Here is a 21,326-nt window from a genome sequence, read left to right as displayed (position 1 = left end):
CCATTGTATGTATGACTCCCTGACAATGATATACACAGTGAATGGCTGCTACACTATGTGCATTCCTATAGTGTGGCCAACTGTTATATGATCCTTGACATCAGAGTGCATGCAGCTGAAAAGTAGGTCTGTGGAAGGTCATCCCTTAGGATATCAGTGGAGATCACTATTGTTATCCAGATAAGGCTTCCTATATGAGAATAAATGGAGGTGCCCTTCCCCACGTACTAGTCTGGAAATACTAGTATGGGTATAGTAAGAGGCAGCAGATAAATGCTATATAGGACTTATGATCATCCCCTGTTTCAGTGTTCCATGAAACAGACAAGACAATTGCATTTGTTGCAGACCTCTGTGAAGTACTATCAACCATCAAACTTAGCCAATGTTACTGTATGTTAGATTTCCCCTTCCACCTACAAAGACACACATACTTTACCCCATGTTCATAGACCATCACAGGAGATGATTTGAAGAGGTGAATGGACACACAATTCAAAGTCACACCACAGAGGCCTGTGGACTATATGATATATTGCAATGGTGCTCCTAGCAGACACAGGTTACAAGTATTTTCTGCACAAGAAGAAAAGTATAGCTACTGTGTAATTGTCCCATCAGCAGACATACATGTACTATTCAAAAGGATACACTGAGTAGTATACAATGGACAGCAATAATCCTTACAGTACACAATACGATATATGGCAGTGAATTCTAGTTGCAAACAATCTCTCAACTTGAAAGGGATATCATGAGTGAATATGACATACATAGTTCTTGGCCTAAAACAAGGCCTGTGTTTCCACATGCTAGAATGCTCATCAAAACTTCTTGTTTGGCATATAAACTCAAACATTGGAGCACTTACATGTGTTATGCTGTGTCATATACCCCTGTCCATATGCTCCCAGACATAATTGCTATACCCCAAAACATACCTCCCTTCTCAAAAGCAGTTTTTGTAGTACAACAGACAGCATTCATCTATATCACATATACCAACTAGTAACTGACATGTGCAGTAACTTCTCCTTAGTCACTAACCTGGGACCTATTGTAGGTAAATGAAGAAATATGTGTTGTTCCACGAGCACAATGTCTCTCCACTGATTGATCAGAAGCATATTTGGTAACATGATGAGAAAACTTCTGGTGATGGCTGTTTCATTGTGCAGTTTTGAGGCTTCTAGTGCAGTATGCTAATGATCCTGCTTATAGCAAATGTCTCTGAATCACACTTTTTTCCATACTGCATACATAAACAAGGCTGTGGAGCAAAGCATGTTTAACATTGTTTACTCGCATGACTACCTGCAAAGTGTAGTATGCATGCATGGGTGGAACACTGACCTTGGTGAGGACCTGGTTACAACTATTGTATTACTATGGCCTGCAGAGGTTCTTAAATGCAGAAATAGAAACATATGTGGATAAAGTGCTGCTTAACCTCCACACATGGAATAGATAACATTTTAACACCATCCTGCTATCCCATGCATATCCATGTTATAATATGGTGGGACATTGACCTTTTGTGCAAACATTGTGCCTGCTGTTCCATTCCACTTGTTGGTAACAAGAGCATATGTGGACATGTGTGAGCTATAATGTTCCTCTGGAGTTCATATTCCTCTGGACTGTGACCTGACAAGTGATTATGGCTTCTTAAAGCACTGAAAGTGACAGGACTCACAGGTGGTGCTTTAAAGAGACCAAAATATGTATGTTCATTTTGTAGAGGCACTACTTGAAGCACCTACTGAGGAACTGTTATTAGGATCCCCATTATAAACCAGGTTCTTGGCACAGCCTTGCCAGAGAAGTTACTGCTGATATTTGTAATAATAAACAACAAAATTCCAGGCACTCCATTTGTTAAAATAAATGGATGTTTGAAATATTCAGTATTATTATTCTTATTTAACTAATTTCCTCTAATGAAGATATTTTAAGTTTGTCCTCTATCCTTCAATGGATGTGGCCTGAAATCTGAAAAAAATGAGTTATCACCTCACAGTTCAAACAGATGCTCATATCGCTATCTCAGTCATAAGTATGTAAATGACAAAGTATTTGGCACAAAATTGTCTTTACAGTGGCTGCCTTCCTTTGGTTTTAGGTATTAAGCTGGATTTTATAAGCCACAATAAACACGGTAAATATTCATTTTTGGAACATTACATAAACATCTTATAATACCGCAGTAACAATTCAAGCAGTACACATAGTTCCAACAGAATCTTCTTCAAACAGGTTTGAGCTTACATAAGCAGCTAAGCAGCTCTGTCACTTGAGTGTTGAGATATTTAGAGAAATATGAACATTACTGCAGTATAAATAAAGAGTATACAGATAATATTCAGTATCTTTTTAGCTGCACTAGACAGAGGTGTATCAATACAGTTGTGTTTGCTATTACGTATGCAATACAGTTGTGTTTGCTATTACGTATGCTTTAAGACAAAATTCTCTAATACGTTATATGTAGCATGGTTTTGGAATTATTAATGCAAATATGAAGAAGCGATATTTGACAGCTAGAGGCTTCAGTGAGCTGCAACTATGCTGCAACTACACATACACCAGGAGGCATCACTAGGCTGCAATGAGTTATATTAGTTAATACATATGATGATTGCTGATACCGACGTCAACCAGTCTGGTAAGCAGTGTTGGCACCATTACCTGGTGATCAGAAGAAGTGCCATCTCGCCTTTCTACTTCCAATGGGAACAAGAGGTCCAAGAGCACTTATAAGGTGTACAGCAAACATACAGGCTAGTTACTTCACTATTATTTTACATATAGACTATAGTTAAATGAGACATTGCAAGACATTATATTTATGATTTTTTGTTTGTTTTTACTGTTTTTTTGTTCTTGAGCAGAAAAAAGGACAGCAGGTTTATTTAAGTGGAGGGAAACAGAGCATCTCTCGATATGCAGGGATTAATTTAATTACTACTGAATCCCCATGTATGTGCCATTTTAAAGTGAGATACCCATGGCATTCATACATTATGAGAGCTCATTCCCATAGTATGACAGCATACCTTACAGTGGTTGACAACTATGTTCTGAGAGTTGCCTGTGTCACCTTTACTGTCTCATCTTCCTTTGGTACAATACCCTGGCATGGTATGTCTGCTAGCCTGCAGAGCTTGTGGCAGTGTCCATTTCCATACTGTCTTCCTTTGTTCCTATCCCAAATGATATACCCATACTTGTATCCCCATGCATACTTTCCATGACCTCATATATTTAACTACATGACAGTAGTGTTACTCCCCTTTCCCCAGGACAATGGTATAGTCTATTGTGCATTCATATGCACATCCTCTTATAGGAACATATTACATTCTATTCCTAGGTATTGTCATGGTCCTTCTCATCACAGCATACTTAACACGTGAAAAGCACATCTGTAGGTACCTGTAAGGGTGATAGCCAACACAGATAAGTCAATATTTTTTTTTTAGTTTCTTTGTTGGTGTTCATATTTTAGATGTATGTTGTTTTCTTTTACTCCATTTCTGTTACTATTTTATTCAGTGTACACTACAGTTGTACATATGATGTGGCAGCAGTCCCCAATCCATTATCCTAAACTATCTTCTTCTGCTGCCTCATTATCTGGCACTGTGTTTGCCTCTCCATTGTGTAATATAGGTCATGCAGTGGTGTGGGTGACCTGCAAATATCCTTGCTTGCTTCTGGCTGCAGATCACTGAAGGAGGGCAGGTCACTCCCTCCAGTGACTCTGCCAGTAAGTCATACTTTGTTACCTGATATGAGTAGGATAGAGTGATGGAGGAGTTTGTGGACTGGCAGATTAATGCTAATATTTGTGGCCAGGATACCACCATCATGTGGCTGACAGAGTCACAATGTTGCTTATCACTGCCTAGGGTACTATTTGATGAAAGACCTGACATGGAGAGCAGTCAAAGTTATGCCTGACCTCTGACTGAAATCCATCCAAAGCAACATGGAAAGGACCAAGGACCCCACTCTATCCCCAGTCTCCATCTTTGTGCGTCACCTCCCTCTCCGCCCTGTTAGTACTCTAATTCTCACCATCACCACTTGTCTTCCTTCTGTCAGTATGTGTGTCAATCAATCGTAATCTTCCATTTTTATTAGCATAAGCCCTGTTGGCCCTAGTCTGTATTTAATAGGTTCATAGGTAGGTACTGGGCTATTTGCCCAAAGGCATATATTAGCCCAGCCACGTTGTGCGGTATTCAACACCCCTTTGGTTAGTTCCCTAGGCCCTTGATCTAGCAGCTAGTACCCTTGGCCCCTATCTAGTACAGCTGTTGGTATGATCCCTGGTGTGAACTTTCTGTTACCCATCCACTCGTCAAGGTTCCTCTTGAAGAGTGATAGTGAGGGGCTCTTTGCCCATGTTTCCATTCTTCCAACCCCATACCTCTTTCCAACCTCTGACATCACCATAAATCTTTCTCAAACTACCCTTATTGGAAACAAATGGGTACCTGCTGAAAGAAAAAAAAACTTTCTTCTTTCTCCCCACTCCCACACTTTGCTTCCCTGCATACTTTTGTATGTTCCTCTGCTTGATTTTCACCTTTCTGATTTTCCTATATTACCATTTCCTTTATACTAAAATGAATAAATGTAATAGGAACCTTATTTTGAGCCACATACTGTGGCTTGCAACAACTGGCATAATGTTGTGAAGCTGCATGTGTGGACATGCCTACTCGTGTATGCAGCATGAATACTATTATTAGTTAAGAAATTTTAAACAATACTTGTGGACATATTTCTGAATTAGTTAATAGTCAAGGCACTAAATACATCCTTCTTCTTCTTCATCCCTACTATAGTCCTTACATCCCAGTATTAGGCATGTTTCTGAATCACAGAGACAGAGTGCAATATATTTTATGTCTCACATTACTTAAACACCATGTATACCATTTATGATTTTCTTCTAGTTGTTTTTTTCTTCTTAAGTCTGAATTGGCACTTCCGTCAGTGGGATGCAATAATTGCAAGTTTTTATTGATCATAGTTTAGGTAGCCTGTAGGATTTTAGGAATGGAGCTTCTTAGGGGTGGGTTGATATCCTATTTTAAGATGTTATCTTTTCTTCTGATAAACAGCTCATTAAGTTGGCATTTAGTAGTGCTGTGAAGATTATGTTAGGATTTGTTAACTATTCAGATATGATTTTGTCACTTTAATCTCACTTAGTTATGAATTAGCATTAGGTCAGTTTTGTGAGTAATGTTATCTTTCAAATGGGGTTGCAGTTAGTGTTTTATTTATAATTTTAATTATTTCATTTTCTATTTATTTATTTACTTATTTTTGCTGCTGTTGGGTGGGCCAGCCATATTCTTTGTCGTAATATATTCCATGTAGTAAATACATTCTGTAATCTCCATTAGGAACTGTTGTTTTTTATATAAAGATAATTAGCTGGTTGACAACTTAACAAATGCTCAGTGATGCTCACACCATAAAATATAAAAAAGTCAGATACAGAATGGAAATTCCATAACTGCAGAGGTGTTAACACATTTTTTTTCCTTGAGGTACAAGCATGTGATGCTTATTGCTCAATTCAGCAGGTGAGAACAAATGACATACATGTGAAGAGAAACCCACACTGCTTAGGATATGTAAAAATATACTACCAAACAGTCTCCTACAGGGTGCATGCAGCCCAATGCAAAACTAAGATTAGTTTCTTGTAGTTAAGAAATTTAACAGGAAGTGGAACACTTTTGTCTGGATTTACTGTGGCCATATTAAATACTTTTAATACCTATTTAGGGCTAATAATTATTTAGAAAGCAGGCTAAATAATTTGCCAGGTCACGGTAAAAATGTGCAATGGATTAAACAAAACCATTTTTAGAAACTTGATTTATCTAATGACATTCCTGTCAGAGCAGAACAGGTGCTGATTCAAGGTGTATTTCATGTACATGTAGGTGCGAAATTATTACTTATTTGCAGTCACATTAGCATTATATTTTACCTATTTTTATGTAAAAAAGGAAGATATTTCTTAAAAATGATCATTGTGACTTCATTCACCTTAAACTGAAAATATTATTATCTTGATAAGAGCTATAGCATATAACTTAATCCTAGGTAACAAAAACTAAGATGCTAAAATCATCCTGTTTATGTTCTGGGGAATTGTCCTGTTTATGTTCTGGGGAATAGAGTGAGTAAATTGTGCTGCTTTGCATAACTGGAAGCTGTCTTGCATAATAGCACTTGGTGGTATTTAATGATCTAATGGATGGTCTGTCTTTGGCAGTACTTATTTGTTTATTTGCGGATTCATTCATCCATTCACTCATTTGTGTTTGTTTATTGAGACAATTCACTGATTATAACTGAATGAATGCAGGTACAGCCTGGGAGTATAGTTACCCTACAATCACAGGTGAAAATTGGAACATGAATGCAGCAGGTAGAACCAGTACATTTAGCAAACCATATAAACACTTTATATATGATACATAAAATTGTGGGAAAAATCTGAAGAGAGAAAATAGAACTGAGGATGAATAACCAGACATTCTGAATGATGGTTGAAATTAAATAGTTTTCAGGAAATGTATTAATATAAAAAGAATAGTGTGTGTGTGTGTGTGTGTGTGGGGGGCAGCAATTCACTTTTTAGTGAAGAATAATCCACTAACATCACTCAAGTGAATGGGCAGGGTAAGTAAATTTCTAAAAAATATTCACAGGTTTTTCAACCACAGAGTTTGTTATATTGTCTAGGTGTTGCAGGCTAAAGTTCTGTGAACAGAGAGTGTAGGGGCCACTATATAATAAAGAAAAAATAAACAAAATCACTTTCATAGACTATGAATTCTCATAGATGGTTTTATGGCTCAATTTCCCATAAAATGTGAATTGAGAAAATTAATCAGATTTGGAAATGAAAGAACTGTAAAGTTGGCTTAGTGTTAAATTGCAGTCTAATAATTTTCTACTGTTTTGGTAATGTTTCTGATTCAAAACCAGACAGATGTTTAACAGAATAACAAAGAGCAGTGCCCTACAAAACAATCATTGATTAAAGGGTGAATTATTGTGACCTGGATTCGATGGCGAAACTCAGCTGACCAAGTAGATCTACAATAAATATAAAAGAGAAGGAAATAACTTTACACGCTGTTGTAACTATACCCTTGTGTTAAGTCAAAAGTTGAAAGACATATGCAAGAATGTGTTTATAGCTAGGAATAATATACATTTACAGAGTGAATGACCAGTCACTTTGAACACATTGAGGAGTTTCTTAATCCAGAAGGCTTGGCTGATAGGTACATCTGCATTTAACACCTACTGATGCCTCCAGGTGCCAAATATTGCTTGTCCATATTTACATTAATAATTCCAAAACCATGCTATGTACAAGACTTTAAAAGATTTCATCTTAAAGTGTGCACAGTGGGAAACGACTGCATTATTATTTGACCTCTATCATGTACAGGTAAAGAGGTATTCGCTGTTGTTTTTATGATATTAATTTATATACATATAATTTTCACATTTTTCTAAATATTTCAAAAAGCAATTAACACAGACTGAACTCCTTAGCCTCATATGAAAGCTCACAGCTAGATGAATAAGCTGTTGCTGACAATAAGCGTGTAACTTGTGTGGTTGCTGAGATACTGTAAGTTGCTTACAAAATATTACAAAAGTAATACTTACTGTGTTTACTGTGACTTATAAAATTCAGTTTAAGACCTAGAACCTAAAGAATACTACCACTACAAAAATAGTTTGTGCTGAAGAGTTTGCCATTTATACTTCTTTCATAAGCCTAGGGGTCTAGAGATATGAACATTTGTTTGAAATGTGAGGACATAATTTGATTCTGTCAAATGGGTTAGGCTCCACCCATTGGAAGTTACAATGCAAACTTACTGAGCTCCATTGGAGTGAATGAAAGATCCTGATGTTAGATGTTATTGTAGTACACTGGCTGCGTATGATCATGTGATTCCGCCATAGTTACATCTACACTGGGTACGTTAGTATAATAGTCACAAAGTTGTGATGCAAATGAAGCAAAGTTAATTATATTTCACAGGTGAGATAAAAGAGATTTCCAATGTTTGCAGTTCAGTTTGATGCAAGATAAGTTACCAGCATTATAGCCTCACAGTAAGACGTTGTCCAGTTCGATTCTCAGCTAGAGCGTCTTCTGTATGGAGACATGCGCTAATGGGTGTACCTTCGTTGAAGTTTGTGCATCAGGGCCGGCAACTCGGCACATAAAAATCTACTGCCAATCATTAGCGGACCGGAGTTCCACTGTGGTGACCCCTAGCCGGGAAAAGCCGAAAGACACAACAACAACAACATGAAGCTGTGGGGAATGTGTACATAGCATGACAATGCTATCAAGTCTGAGACTTAAATTTTAAGGAGAAGTATGTGGAGAGACTGTGCCATCAACTGTGGTAAAGGGGTTTCACTCTGTTTTACGTCTTCAAGTCTTTTGCGTTTCTACTACCATGTTGGAAATAGACCCCATGGCAAGTAAAAATATGATTAAAGTTTATGAAATTACTATTGTCTCAATCTTTGATGTTAGCCAAAAGTGCTCTTTGCAGCACATGCAATGTGCCCAGAAGAGACTCCTTCTGTAACTCATATGGAGTTACATGTCAGAAGCACATTTAAGTATGACTGTAAACTCCTTTTTATGAGACCCATTGCTTCTACTACTGTTGGAACTGTCTGGGTATCTTTCGTCTACATTGCCCTTGTTTCTCTTTGCAAATCCTGGAATTTTATGACTTTTTGTCTCTCTGTACATAAGATGCTGTAATCGCTCAGTGTAGCAATTTCAGAGATCAATGCTACTTTTGTCTTCTTTTCATGGACTACTATATCCGCTTTTCTAATCTTTATTTTCTGAACTTTTGGTAATAGGAGATCCCACGTGATATAAACGTCATCATTTCTATACTACTTTGTGGCTCATGTTTCAAATTATTCTCAGATACTTCAATATTGCAATGTTTGCACAATCCCCTTAGCAACAGGCTTGCTAAATTATTATGCCTTTCAGTATATAGGCCTTCTTGCATTAGTATATTGCACCCAGCAAAAAGATGTGTGACTGTTTCCAGTTATGTTTTACAAAACCTGCATCTATCTGTTTCTCCCACATGTTCATTGGACTTTGTAAACCAACCTATACATAGCCCACTATCCTCAGCCTATACATAGTCAACTATCCTTGCTGTAATCTGGACTGGCTAACACAGAGGGTCTTCCAAAGCTACTTACAAGTTATTAGATAACACACAGGTATTTAAAACAATATGTTAGAGAAACAATCATTTAAAGAATTCAGCAAACTATATATAGTAGCTAAAAATTATTTACAAGATTGACTTGGATTCATAGATGGGACTTTGCTTGTAAGTAGCATTAACTAAGCAGATCTTCACAAAATATTGTAACACAGACTTTTAGATTTAAAGGTACAGAAAACTCTTAATCTGCATTTCTACTGGGAGAGTTCAACAACTCATATAGGGAGGGATGTAAAGACCCAAAGTACATAACTTTGAAGAATGAAGAATTGCCTGAACAGAAACTAAGTGATGAACCACTTTAGACTTATTTTTTGAGTAATGGATTATCCTTAACAAACATCATGTTTGAACTCAAGGATATTCATAATGGTGCACGTGATGCCAGAGCATATTGGATGATGACAGACTTCCTGGACACTATATACTGGACACTTACATAAAGAGAATTGCTGAAATGTCAAAGGATCAACACTTAGTGATGACTTGATCAGATGGCTGGACAGGAGCTGGGCAAACCCATAAAAGCCAAACATGTAGTACTGTTGTCCTGGTAACAACTAGCTGATGCTTCTGCATGGGACAAGTACAATTTTCATGTCTGGAACACATTCTCACATGTATCTGATGAAGTCACAGATGTGGAATCTAAACAGATCCATTTTAAGACTTCAGTTATTGAAACAACAGCAAGGTGATATGGTGGTTTCTGCACTTGTCTGATACCCATCAAGCATTCTGCAGGACAGCAATGATGAAAAAAGCAAGAATTTCTAACAAAATATTAACAGGGTTCATTCTGAGTATGACTGATAAGTACTGTGATGGCCGTGCCCTGGCCCAGCAATCAAGGAGCCTCAATCCTTACCACTAACACCAGGGAGGGCATCTCATATAAGCGAAAAGTATAACAAATACACACAGTAAAGTACAATTTCCCTTAAGTGTATACAGAGATCACAGTCAGTCTGGGGCTGGTTTATCCCTTGCTCCCCAGGTCATCAATAAGACTCGCCACTGGCACAGCTATAGGGTCCAGATCTCAGCCTATCTGGCAAGCTAACCTCCAGTACCCTCTCTGTCCCACCAGTGCTTCATGTCCCTGACCAGGTAGCTGACACACCACACACACTTTGAGAAAAGAATTTATACAACTTCACAGACACCCCTGGGAAAGGCTGACACAGATTCTCCAGCTGTGCCCCTTTACCCAGACTATACAGTAGTAATTACTGCCGCCACTAGCTAATAATTATCAGCTACCCAAAGGCCAAAAGCCCCTAAAAGGGTGTCCAACTGTGCAATATTATTATCCAATTGGTAAGTGTGACTAATCAGTCTAAGGCTTATTAGAGTGGCTTTGTACAATACACTCTATAAATATGCAATGTACTCTAGAGCTTAACTTAACTCTACACAAACCAGACACAGGTAAAAGTTTTTTAAAATATTTAATAATAAATAATTAAAAACATAAGACAATACTACTACACCACAGTGCTATCCAAGAGTTCAGAGATCACACAGAAATGTAAAACAATACAGTAGGAAAGTTCTGATATAACAGAAAACACTTAAGTCTAATCTTTATAGTCCTAGCTATTTCTACAAGAAAACACACTTCTAAGATACTATCTACATAAAGAGAGCATAAGGCAGTGCTGAAGGATGGATATCAAGATCAAAATGCTTACAGTCTCTCTCTCTCAGCAATAGTTTAAAATCACTAACATTTCTGCTGACCCCTCCCAGGTTACATCATTTTGATACTAATGTTTTCCCAGTATACACATTACATCATTTTGATACTTAGTCTGGATTTCCCAGGACAACAGGCTACATTATTTTACAATCTAAAACCTGCTCAGGAAACTACAACAATAAAAGACATTTCACATGTACACTCTACTAATTATTCCTTAAGTTAAAACAATAGAAAGAATGTGTTCAGCTAGCCTCTTCGGAACCACTATCTAGATCAAAGGGTATACAAGACATAATTTTAACTTCAAAAGAACAGATATGAAATGTTTGGCTTAGTTTTCCTTACAACAGATGGCAATGCTGCTACAATCTTGAAGTTCACATTTTACAGTGTTTTCTTTCATTTAAGAAACAAGGCTGTATTTTACAGTTATATTTACAAATGCCAGAATTATGTATCAAATTCTGTTTGGCTAGGCTGGCAGCCTTCACCCATCTTTCCCAATCTTCACATCTCTACCCCTCCTGGAGAACTCAAGCTAGTTTTTCAAGTGATCCTTGATAAATGCCACTTGAGAGGGTTAGGTCTATCTGAATGTACCTCACCCCATTCCCTGTCTTGAGAGCCCAGCTGCATTGGCATTGCTAATCCTACTGCGGCGTTGCACCGACATCTCATATGCTTGCAACCATAGGCACCATCTTAGCAATTTGGCATTTTGCTGACTGGCTCTGTTTAACCATGTTAGAGGGTTGTGATCTGTCATTACAGTGAATTTTCTTCCATACAGATAAGGTTGAAGTTTCTGCTGTGCCCACACTATGGCTAGATATTTCTTTTCTACAGCTGCATAGTATTCCTCCTTGGGTTGGAGCCTATGACTGAGATAAACCACTGGGTTCTTTTCCCCCTTCTGAAGAAATCTGGCTAAGCACAGCCCCCACCCTGTGTTTCAAACATCCACCTGCACAACAAATTCTTTGCTGTAATCTGGACTGGCTAACACAGAGGGTCTTCCAAAGCTTCTTTAAGCTTCTGGAATGCCTGCTCACATGCTGGGGTCCACACTACCTTATCTGGTCTGTTCTTCCTTGTCAGGTCTGTGAGGGGAGCAGCTATGGTACTATAACTGGGGATGAACGTTCTGCAGTACCCTGCTGTTCCAAAGAATGCCCTCACCTGCTTTTTAGTAACAAGTGCAGGCCATGCCTGAATAGCTTCCACTTTGGCAGGTTCTGGCATTATCTTACCAAGCCCCACTCTATGTCTTGGGTAGGAGACCTCTGCAATACCCACCTGACATTTGCTCGGCATAATGGTCAACTCTGCCCTCTATAGTCTGCCCAGCACCTCCCTGACATGCCGAAAGTGCTCTGGCCAGGAATGGCCATAGATGGCAATATCATCTACGTAAGCAAGAGCAAACCCCCCTGCTCCTGCTAGGATATGATCTACCAGTTTCTGGAAAGTCGCTGGGGCATTCATCATCCCAAAAGGCATCTTTGTGAACTCATACAAGCCAAATGGAGTCACAAAGGCTGACTTCTCTCTAGCACTGGGAGTCAAGGGCACCTGCCAGTAACCCTTGGTACGATCAATGGTTCTAAGTTATTTAGCCCCACCCAGCTGCTCTAGGGCCTCATCTTTCCTAGGCTTTGGGTAAGCATCCTTCTGTGTGACTATTTAATTTCCTGTAGTCCACACAGAACCTGGTGCTGCCATCCTTCTTTGGCACCAGCACCACTGGGGAGGCCCAGAGACTGTTGGACTCTTGAATTTCCCCTAGTTTCAACATTTCCTGCACCTCTTCTCTCAGTGTCTGTCTGATCCTCTCTGGCACCCTATAAGGGACTGGCCTAATAGGCCTTTAGGGTCCTGTATCCACCTGGTGCTGCACCAGGTGGGTGCACCCTGGTTTCCCAGTGAACATGTCCCCAAATTCCTGTAACACTGCTCAGATTTCTTGAACCTGGGTTGGAGATAGCTGCTGGGACATAGCTACCGCTTCCATTGAGATGTGTCAGCCCGAGCCTCACTATGGAGATCAGTCCCCAGATCTCCCTCAGACTTCTCCTGCAATCCACTGCAAATACTCAGCACAAGGGCCTCCCTATCATGGTAAGGTTTCATCATATTAACATGGTGCAATTTGTGCCCCTGCCATCTGCCTAGCAGTTCCACCATAAAGTTAACATTACTTACCTTTCTTACCACTTTGTAGGGTCCCTCCCAAGCTGCTTGCAGTTTGTTATGTCTGACAGGAATGAGAACCATTACCTGCTGCCCCACAGCATACTCTCTAGCTTGAGCATTCCTGTCATGCCACACCTTTTTCTGTTGTTGGGCTTCTGCCAGGTTCTCCTGGGCCAAGCCTATGAGTTCCCTGAGCCTTGTCCTAAGGTTTAGGATGTATGCCACAACAGAATCCTTGTGAGACTCGCACTCACCTTCCCACTCATCACAAATTAAATCTAGATGTCCCCTCACCCTATGCCCGTACATCAACTCAAAGGGTGAAAAACCTGTGGATTCCTGGGGAACCTCTCCGTAAGCAAACAACAGATGGACCCAATATTTTTCCCACTCCCTCTTAAACTGATCTGCAAATGCCCATAGCATGGACTTGATTGTAGAGGTTAACCTCTCAACAAGACTATTAGTCAGGGGATGGTAGGGGGTGATCTTCATGTGCTTCACCCCACAGGACTTCCACAGACAAGCCAGCAGGTCTAACATGAAATTGGCACCTCTGTCAGACAGTATTTCTTTTGGGAAACCTTCCCTGCTTAATGTCTCTAACAAAACATTTGCCATCTTATCTGCCTCAATGGAGGACAAATCCACTACCTCAGGGTATCATGTAGCATAATCCACTACCACTATGATATACTTTTTCCCTGTGGAACTTGGGGTACTCAGAGGACCCACAATATCCATAGCTACCCTATGAAATGGCTCCTCAATCACAGGCAAAGGCATCAAATGAGATGTCACCTTGTCTCCTGCCTTGCCTACCTTTTGGTACTGCTCACAGCTCCTGCAGTACCCTGTTATATCTATGGAAATTACAGGCCAATAGAAGTTTTACATTATATGCCTGTATGTTTTATGCCCATATGAGCTGCAAAGGGAATATCATGGGCTATGGCTAGAAGCACCAGATGGTAGGCTCTAGGCACCAGCAACTGCTGTACTCTCTCACCTTCTAGCCCTCCCTCAGGGGTACACTCTTTGTATAGTAACCCTTTGTCCCAGTATATAGATTCCCCATTCCCTTGAGAATCAGGTGCCTCCCTAGCTACCTGCCTCAGGACTTGCAGTGTAGAGTCTGAGAGCTGAGCCTGTCTCAACTTTCTCCTTGTAACGCTTCACAGCTCCCCTTCCACAGGAAGTCTGGCATACTCTGACAGTGGTGCCTCACTGCCAGCCTGGGTACTACTACTCACCTCTACCTTTGCAGTCACTTTGTCCAATTGACCATCAGTACCCACAAGCAGCTGTTGCTCACCTTCATTCTCAGTGCTACAAAGTAGCTCCCTCCCTGAAGTAACCACATCAGCAGTCCTGGCTGCAATTATGCAGCCTGTCTGGGTCTGGCTACCAGACCCACATGCTTGTCTCCTAGCCTCACTGCAGCTAGCTGCTTAAGTACATGGTACTGCCTCATCTAAATCCTTCCCTCTCAGGACATCTGCAGGATGGTAGCTCCATACCCCTGTTGTCTCAAGACAAACTACTATTGGCATTTTGTCTTTCCCACTTACTGGCTTCCTCACCTTTGGTACCCCACCTTGCCTCCATGGACACCCGTATGTCACATGGCCCCACTGGTTGCATTCAAAACATTGAACCCTAGCTCCTGGACGTGTACCTGGACTAGTGGCTTCTCCTGCTACTGGCAGATTCTGTTGTGGCAGGCTGTGCTGCCCACCATGAGTTCCTTTAGACTCATGAGCAGTACTGTGGGTCCCCTTGCTTTGCAGGGCTTCCCTGCTGGTCAGGTATAGGTCTCCCTTCTTCACCAACTCATCTGAAGTAGCACATTGTCTATCAGCTAACCAGATCCTCATGTCCTCAGGCAAAGTGCTAAGAGCTTGTTCCCTCACCAAAATGTCTGTTGGCCCTTCAAAAGTGATGACCTGACATCCTCTCACCCAGCTATGAAAATAAGTGCTCAGTTCAGCAACATATTCACACACACTTTCATCTGCCTTGCCTCTATGCTTACAAAACTTTTTCTTATACATTTCAGGTGTTAGCTTAAAACATTCTAAAAGACATTTTTACAGCAGTTAAACCAAAATAGACAGAGTCATGCATTTGTGATACACAAGTTACAGCTTTCCCATGGAATAAGGGGGTCAGAAATTGTACACAAAGCCTTTGTTCAACACTATACTATTTGCATACCCTCTCAAACATATGAATGAAACAGTCAAAATTATCAATCTCTTTAAATTGTGGAAAAAATTTACTGACCTGTTGTGCTTCTGGGGGGTCCAGTTACTCCCTTCCCCATTACCTCCATGACTCTGGCAAAGAGTCAGCATTTCCCTCTCATGCTTTCTCTGGTGCTCCTTTTCTTTGGCTTCTATCTCCAAATGCCTAGCCTCTAACTCAAGTCTCTTTAGCTCCAGCTAGAGTTTTAAGTCCAATGCAGAAATGTTGAGCTGTCCATTCTCCAAGGATATTGTATCTCCACTGCCAGTCTGTTTGTCCTTTGCAGAAAGGTTGAACTGTCCATTCACCGAGGATATTGTATCTCCACTGCCAGTCTGATTGTCCTCCTGGATGCTGTTTTCTGATGCAGTTGTAACCAAGGCTGCAATTAGGTCTGCCTTAGGCAGGTTTCCATGCACCAGTCCCCTATCCTGGCTCCTTGTCAGCTTTCCATACTCCTCTGCTGACATGCTGCCTGCTCACCCTGACTAACTAAGCTAACAAAAGAAATAAAACAATTGTGATCTGAACTCTGAGTATTCACTGCGTTGCTTTTTTAGAGTAGAAAACACCTTCAGAGATCATTGTACATAAGATACAGGATTCACTCTACCCACACCACTACAAGCCAATTAGTATGTGAAGTGGATCCCACCACTGCAAACCACAATGTGAAGGTCGTGCCCTGGCCCAGCAATCAAGAAGCCTTAATCCTTACCACTAACACCAGGGAGGGCATCTCATATAAGAGGAAAGGATAACAAATACACACAGTAAAGTACATTTTCCCTTAAGTGCACACAGAGATCACAGTCAGTCTGGGGCTGGTTGCTCCCTTGCTCCCAGGTCCCTAATAACACTCCCCACTGGCACAGCTATAGGGTCCAGAAATCAGCCTAGCTGGCAAGCTAACCTCCAGTGCCCTCTCTGTCCCACCAGTGCTTCGTGTCCCTGCCTAGGTAGCTGACACACCACACACACTTTGAGATAGGCATTTATATAACTTCACTGACACCACTGGAAAAGGCTGACACAGATTCTCCAGCTGTGCCCTTTTACTCAGACTATATGGTAGTAATTACTGCCACCACCAGCTAATAATTATCAGCTACCCAAAGGCCCTTAAAAGAGTGTCCAATTATTACTGTGCAATATTATTATCCAATCGGTACGTGTGACTAATCAGTCCAAGGCTTATTAGAGTGGCTTTGTACAATAAACTCTATAAATATGCAATGTACTCTAGAGCTTACCTTAACTCTACACAAATCAGCCACAGGTAAAAATGTTTTAAAATATTTAATAATAAATAATTAAAAACACAAGACAATACTACTACACCACAGTGCTATCCAAGAGTTCAGAGATCACACAGAAACTTAAAACAATACAGTAGGAAAGTTCTGATATAACAGAAAAACACTTAAGTCTATTCTTTATAGTCCTAGCTATTTCTACAAGAAAACACACTTCTAAGATACTACTTACATAAAGAGAGCATAAGGCAGTGCTGAAGGTTGGATATCAAGATCAAAAAGGTTACAGTCTCTATCTCAGCAATAGTTTAAAATCACAAACATTTCTGCTGGGCCCTCCCAGATTACATCATTTTAACACTTAAGTTTTCCCAGTATACACATTACATCATTTTAACACTTGGAGTTCCCAGGCCAACAGGCTACATTATTTTACAATCTAACACCTGCTCAGGAAACTACAACAATAAAATACATTTCATATGTACACTCTAGTAATTATTCCTTAAGTTAAAACAATAGAAATAATGTGCTGAGCTAACCTCTTTGGCACCTCTGTCTAGATCAAAGGGTATACAAGACATAATTTTAACTTCAAAAGAACAGATGTGAAATGCTTGGCTTAATTTTCCTTACAGCAGATGGCAATGTTGCTACAATCTTGAAGTTTACATTTTACAGTGCTTTCTTTCATTTAAGTAACAAGGCTGTATTTTACATTTATATTCACAAATTCCAGAATTATTTATCAAATTCTATTTGGCTAGCCTGGCAGACTTCACCCATCTTCCCCAATCTTCACAAGTTCCAACAGGCCAGGATATGTCAATCACATGTCAATCACTGAAATGAAGGACAGGCATATGTATGAGAATTGTTTGGTAATGCTATGCGGACTGACTTTCAAATGGATTTACAGAAGTTTTGGTAAACCTTAGAGTGACTTTTTGGCTGTTTATTACATCTGTTCCCTGTAATAGCTTGGTTATCTGCTTCTTCTTGCTCCCCTTCACTAGCTAGATTCTCTGTATGCTCTGGTTGTCTATCTTACTTCCCAGGCTGGAGTCAGCAGCTCTCCTAAATGTGACAGTAAGTTAATGTTTTACAATAGGGTGAGATGTGGAGAAGAGACCAGGATCCCTAACTGGGGCAGTGGGTTAATGTTTAGCAATAGGATGAGAGGTGGAGAACAGACCAGAATTTCTGGTGCCATATCATCTACATCTCTTGAAAAATATTCTGATTATGCCTAATGTTCCGTGGGTGTCAGATGCATTCAATGGAATTGTATGTAATGGACAGTATGAGAGTGATCTTCCCACATCCATGTATGAATTAACCCTCAAAGTCCTAGCCATTTGTCAGTGCAGATGTCTTTTCAATTCAATATCCACTGTGGACTGTTTATCCACTGTGGACTGTAACAAACCAAGCCTCCAAGGCACAGCCTCCATTCCTCTGGAAGAGTTTAGCAATATTTCTTTCTCTTTTATCTCTTTCACTCTTCTGCTGGCTCTTTCATCTTTTGGGCTGCTTATCTTTGTCAACAATAAATCCAGAAAACGCCAGTGGCATACAGTAAAAGAGTTTAATATCCGGGAATAACTTCAACTAAAATCCAAACGTACAACAAAAATTCTTAAAATTGAGTTTAGAGCTTTCATTCCATTAACTGAAACTAACTTCTTCAGAACTAATGACATTCACCATCAAGTAACTTAAAAACCCTTAATTTAAAATTCACATGTTGAATAGCAATCAATGGGTCTGACATTTCAGTTTAATCAATTTACAATTTTAAGTGCTTTCATTTTACTATGGAATTGATAGTCACTGAGATATTTAAACCTGGACAGCATGTAGCACTGAATTTCAGCTGCCATTTCAGTTCACACTTATACAAATCTTTCTTAATAAACCACCCTCTAGGATCATTCACTAGTTGTTCCAGAACAACAAATTCAAATGCATGATTATTTTTAGGTCTGTACATGTCTATAGAGTGTGTTTGTAGTTTTACAATTTCTTATATCCAGGTAATGTTCATAAATTCTACGCTTTTAATTTGAGGTTCGTTTTCCTGATATAAAATGTAGGACACTTACATCACATTGCCAAATAAATCACCTGTTTAGAATTACAGTTGAATTGCACTGAATAACATTTACCATTAACAACATAAGTATCTGTTTGTTTCATGTATGGGCTTTGCGAACAATTCCCACATTGAACATGCCCCTTTTACCATTGGACTAATCAGAAAAGGTTTGCACTGTTTCAAACCAATCTTTAAATGATTATCTTTCCCATACATTATGATTGGTCACTTACCAAATGTACTCAAACTTATTCTGTCATTCCTAAATATACTGCAATTCTTTATCAATATTTCGCTCTTCGGTTTACTATTTAAAGAATAAGCATTAAATCTGTTAGTGTATGTTGCTTTATTAATTATGATTGCTATTTGATCCTTGTCACCTTCATAACAAGAACTTAAAATAGGGGCACACATACCAATCTTTCTCACCTGATTCATAATTAAGGCTCCTTTCTGCCATGCTATATGACCAGTCAATTTGAACACATTGAGGAGTTTCTTAATCCAGAAGGCTTGGCTGATAGGACTGGACTAGAATGATTAAACAGCTCTGTTCTTAACTCTTTCGATTCAGTACAGCTATTCTGAGTGCATACCTTGCAGTTCTAACGAATACTCATTGACAGTGGTCAAATATCAATAGAATTGTGTTTGCCATCATGTATGCTTCAAGGTAAAATATTCTGGCACATTGTATGTAGCAGGGTTTTAGAATTATTAATGCAAATATGAGCAAGCAATATTTGACACCTACAGGCACAGTAGGAGGTAACTGCAGAAACTCCTGGAGGCGCACTCGGCTGTAATGAGTTATAAGGATAGGGAAGTGGATGAGATTTTATTGAAAGAGCAAATGATGTTGGGCATTATTGGAATGTTGCAATTAACACATCTTTTTAATGTGGCATCGAAGATGGACTGGTATCTCTGGACTAGCAAACTGAACTTGTTGTCCCTTGGGCCACAGTCTATTGACTTTCTGAGAAAAGCTATGCCAGTGTGTTACAAAGGAGACTCCATCTACTATTCAAACTGCATTCATCAATGTGGATTACATTCTCACAGTGGAACAGTAGAAAACTATGGTCTTGCACATATAATGGAAGAGTTGTTGATTTGTGGCTCTCCAGAAGACATATAATTGTGTAGTCCAGGAAGTGCTACATTAGTATGGAGTCTAAGGACAGTTGTTGCATGTCATTTGATCTCAGTATTGTATATGGGGAGCAAAACCTGTGTATACAATCCCATCATTATGTTTAATATTATTGAAGTGGTCTAAAGACATTGGTGAGGGTGTCCTTTGTCTTTCTTGCTGCTTTTGATTTTCTGGATTAAGATATTATAGTGTAGCCATTATTTAAACTATATCAAATAGAAGGGTATGAGCTTGGTATCTGTGTTGTCCTAGGCAGAAATAACTGTTCTCTTGCATGCCCTGGTTTGTTCATTGCTGAGCATGAAGTGGATGGTATAAAACTCAGCATTTCCAGACCATTTGTCATTATTTTCTCCAAGAAAAGAGTGAATTGTTCTCTGCAAATAAGATTGCAGCAGCTTCCTCATCTGGAAGAATTTAAGTATCTTGGAGTCTTGTTCTCTTGTGAAAGGTAAAGTGGGATGGAACATTGACCAATAGGTGGGTGCATCAGTGACATTGCTATGGTCATTACATCTGTGTGTATGGTGACGAAAAAAGAACTGAGTCAAAAGACAAAGTTATTGGCTTACTAGTCAGTCTATGTCATGGTCCTTCCCTATGATTATGAGCCTTATAACATTATGAGAAGGGTTACAACAAGTGCAAAAGCAATAGAATTGAAAGACCTTTTCAAGATGAACTTTTCTTGAAATAAGAAGGAGGTCATCACTCCAGACAGATGTCAGAGTATCACCAATGGTTCACTGGGATTTATGGAATAAGTTGAGGTTGCTGGGGCACTTAAAATGATGCCCCCAGCAGTACACTTGGTGTGGCTCACTTGGTGGAAGATGTAGGACAGGCAATGGCATGTTGAAATGATTATATCCCTTTAATTTCAGGGAACACCTAGAGATTTCTCAAAATAAGCTGATGATTTTACTGGTGATGCAGCAGCTGGATAAACCTACTCCATTTTGTATAACTGTAACCCTTACAAGGACAGATGGTTACAAAAAATGGATGGATGGATAGATGCATGGAAGAGCAGATGAATAAAGAGGTAGCATTTTGTTTTTAAGTAAGTCACAGATTTATATTAGATCTTGTTTAAGATGGGTGTGCTGGATGGATCCCATTTTGAATACTAACTTTAAGGAAACTTGAACATCTTATAATCGAACACATATGTTCAAATTAGTGGAATTTTGAACTGTTTGTTCTGAGATGGCATTACATTAAGAATTTAAGGGAATTTGTCATTTGCCCATGGTAGTGGAGGTACAATGCCAGGATACTTCTATGGGTTAGGCTTGTAAAAGTTCCAGGGCCATTAGCCTAG

Source organism: Protopterus annectens, chromosome 4.part1 (genome assembly GCF_019279795.1).
Source record: "Protopterus annectens isolate FY-2018-M chromosome 4.part1, PAN1.0, whole genome shotgun sequence".
Classification (NCBI taxonomy): domain Eukaryota; kingdom Metazoa; phylum Chordata; order Ceratodontiformes; family Protopteridae; genus Protopterus; species Protopterus annectens.
This window is presented reverse-complemented; position numbering follows the sequence as displayed.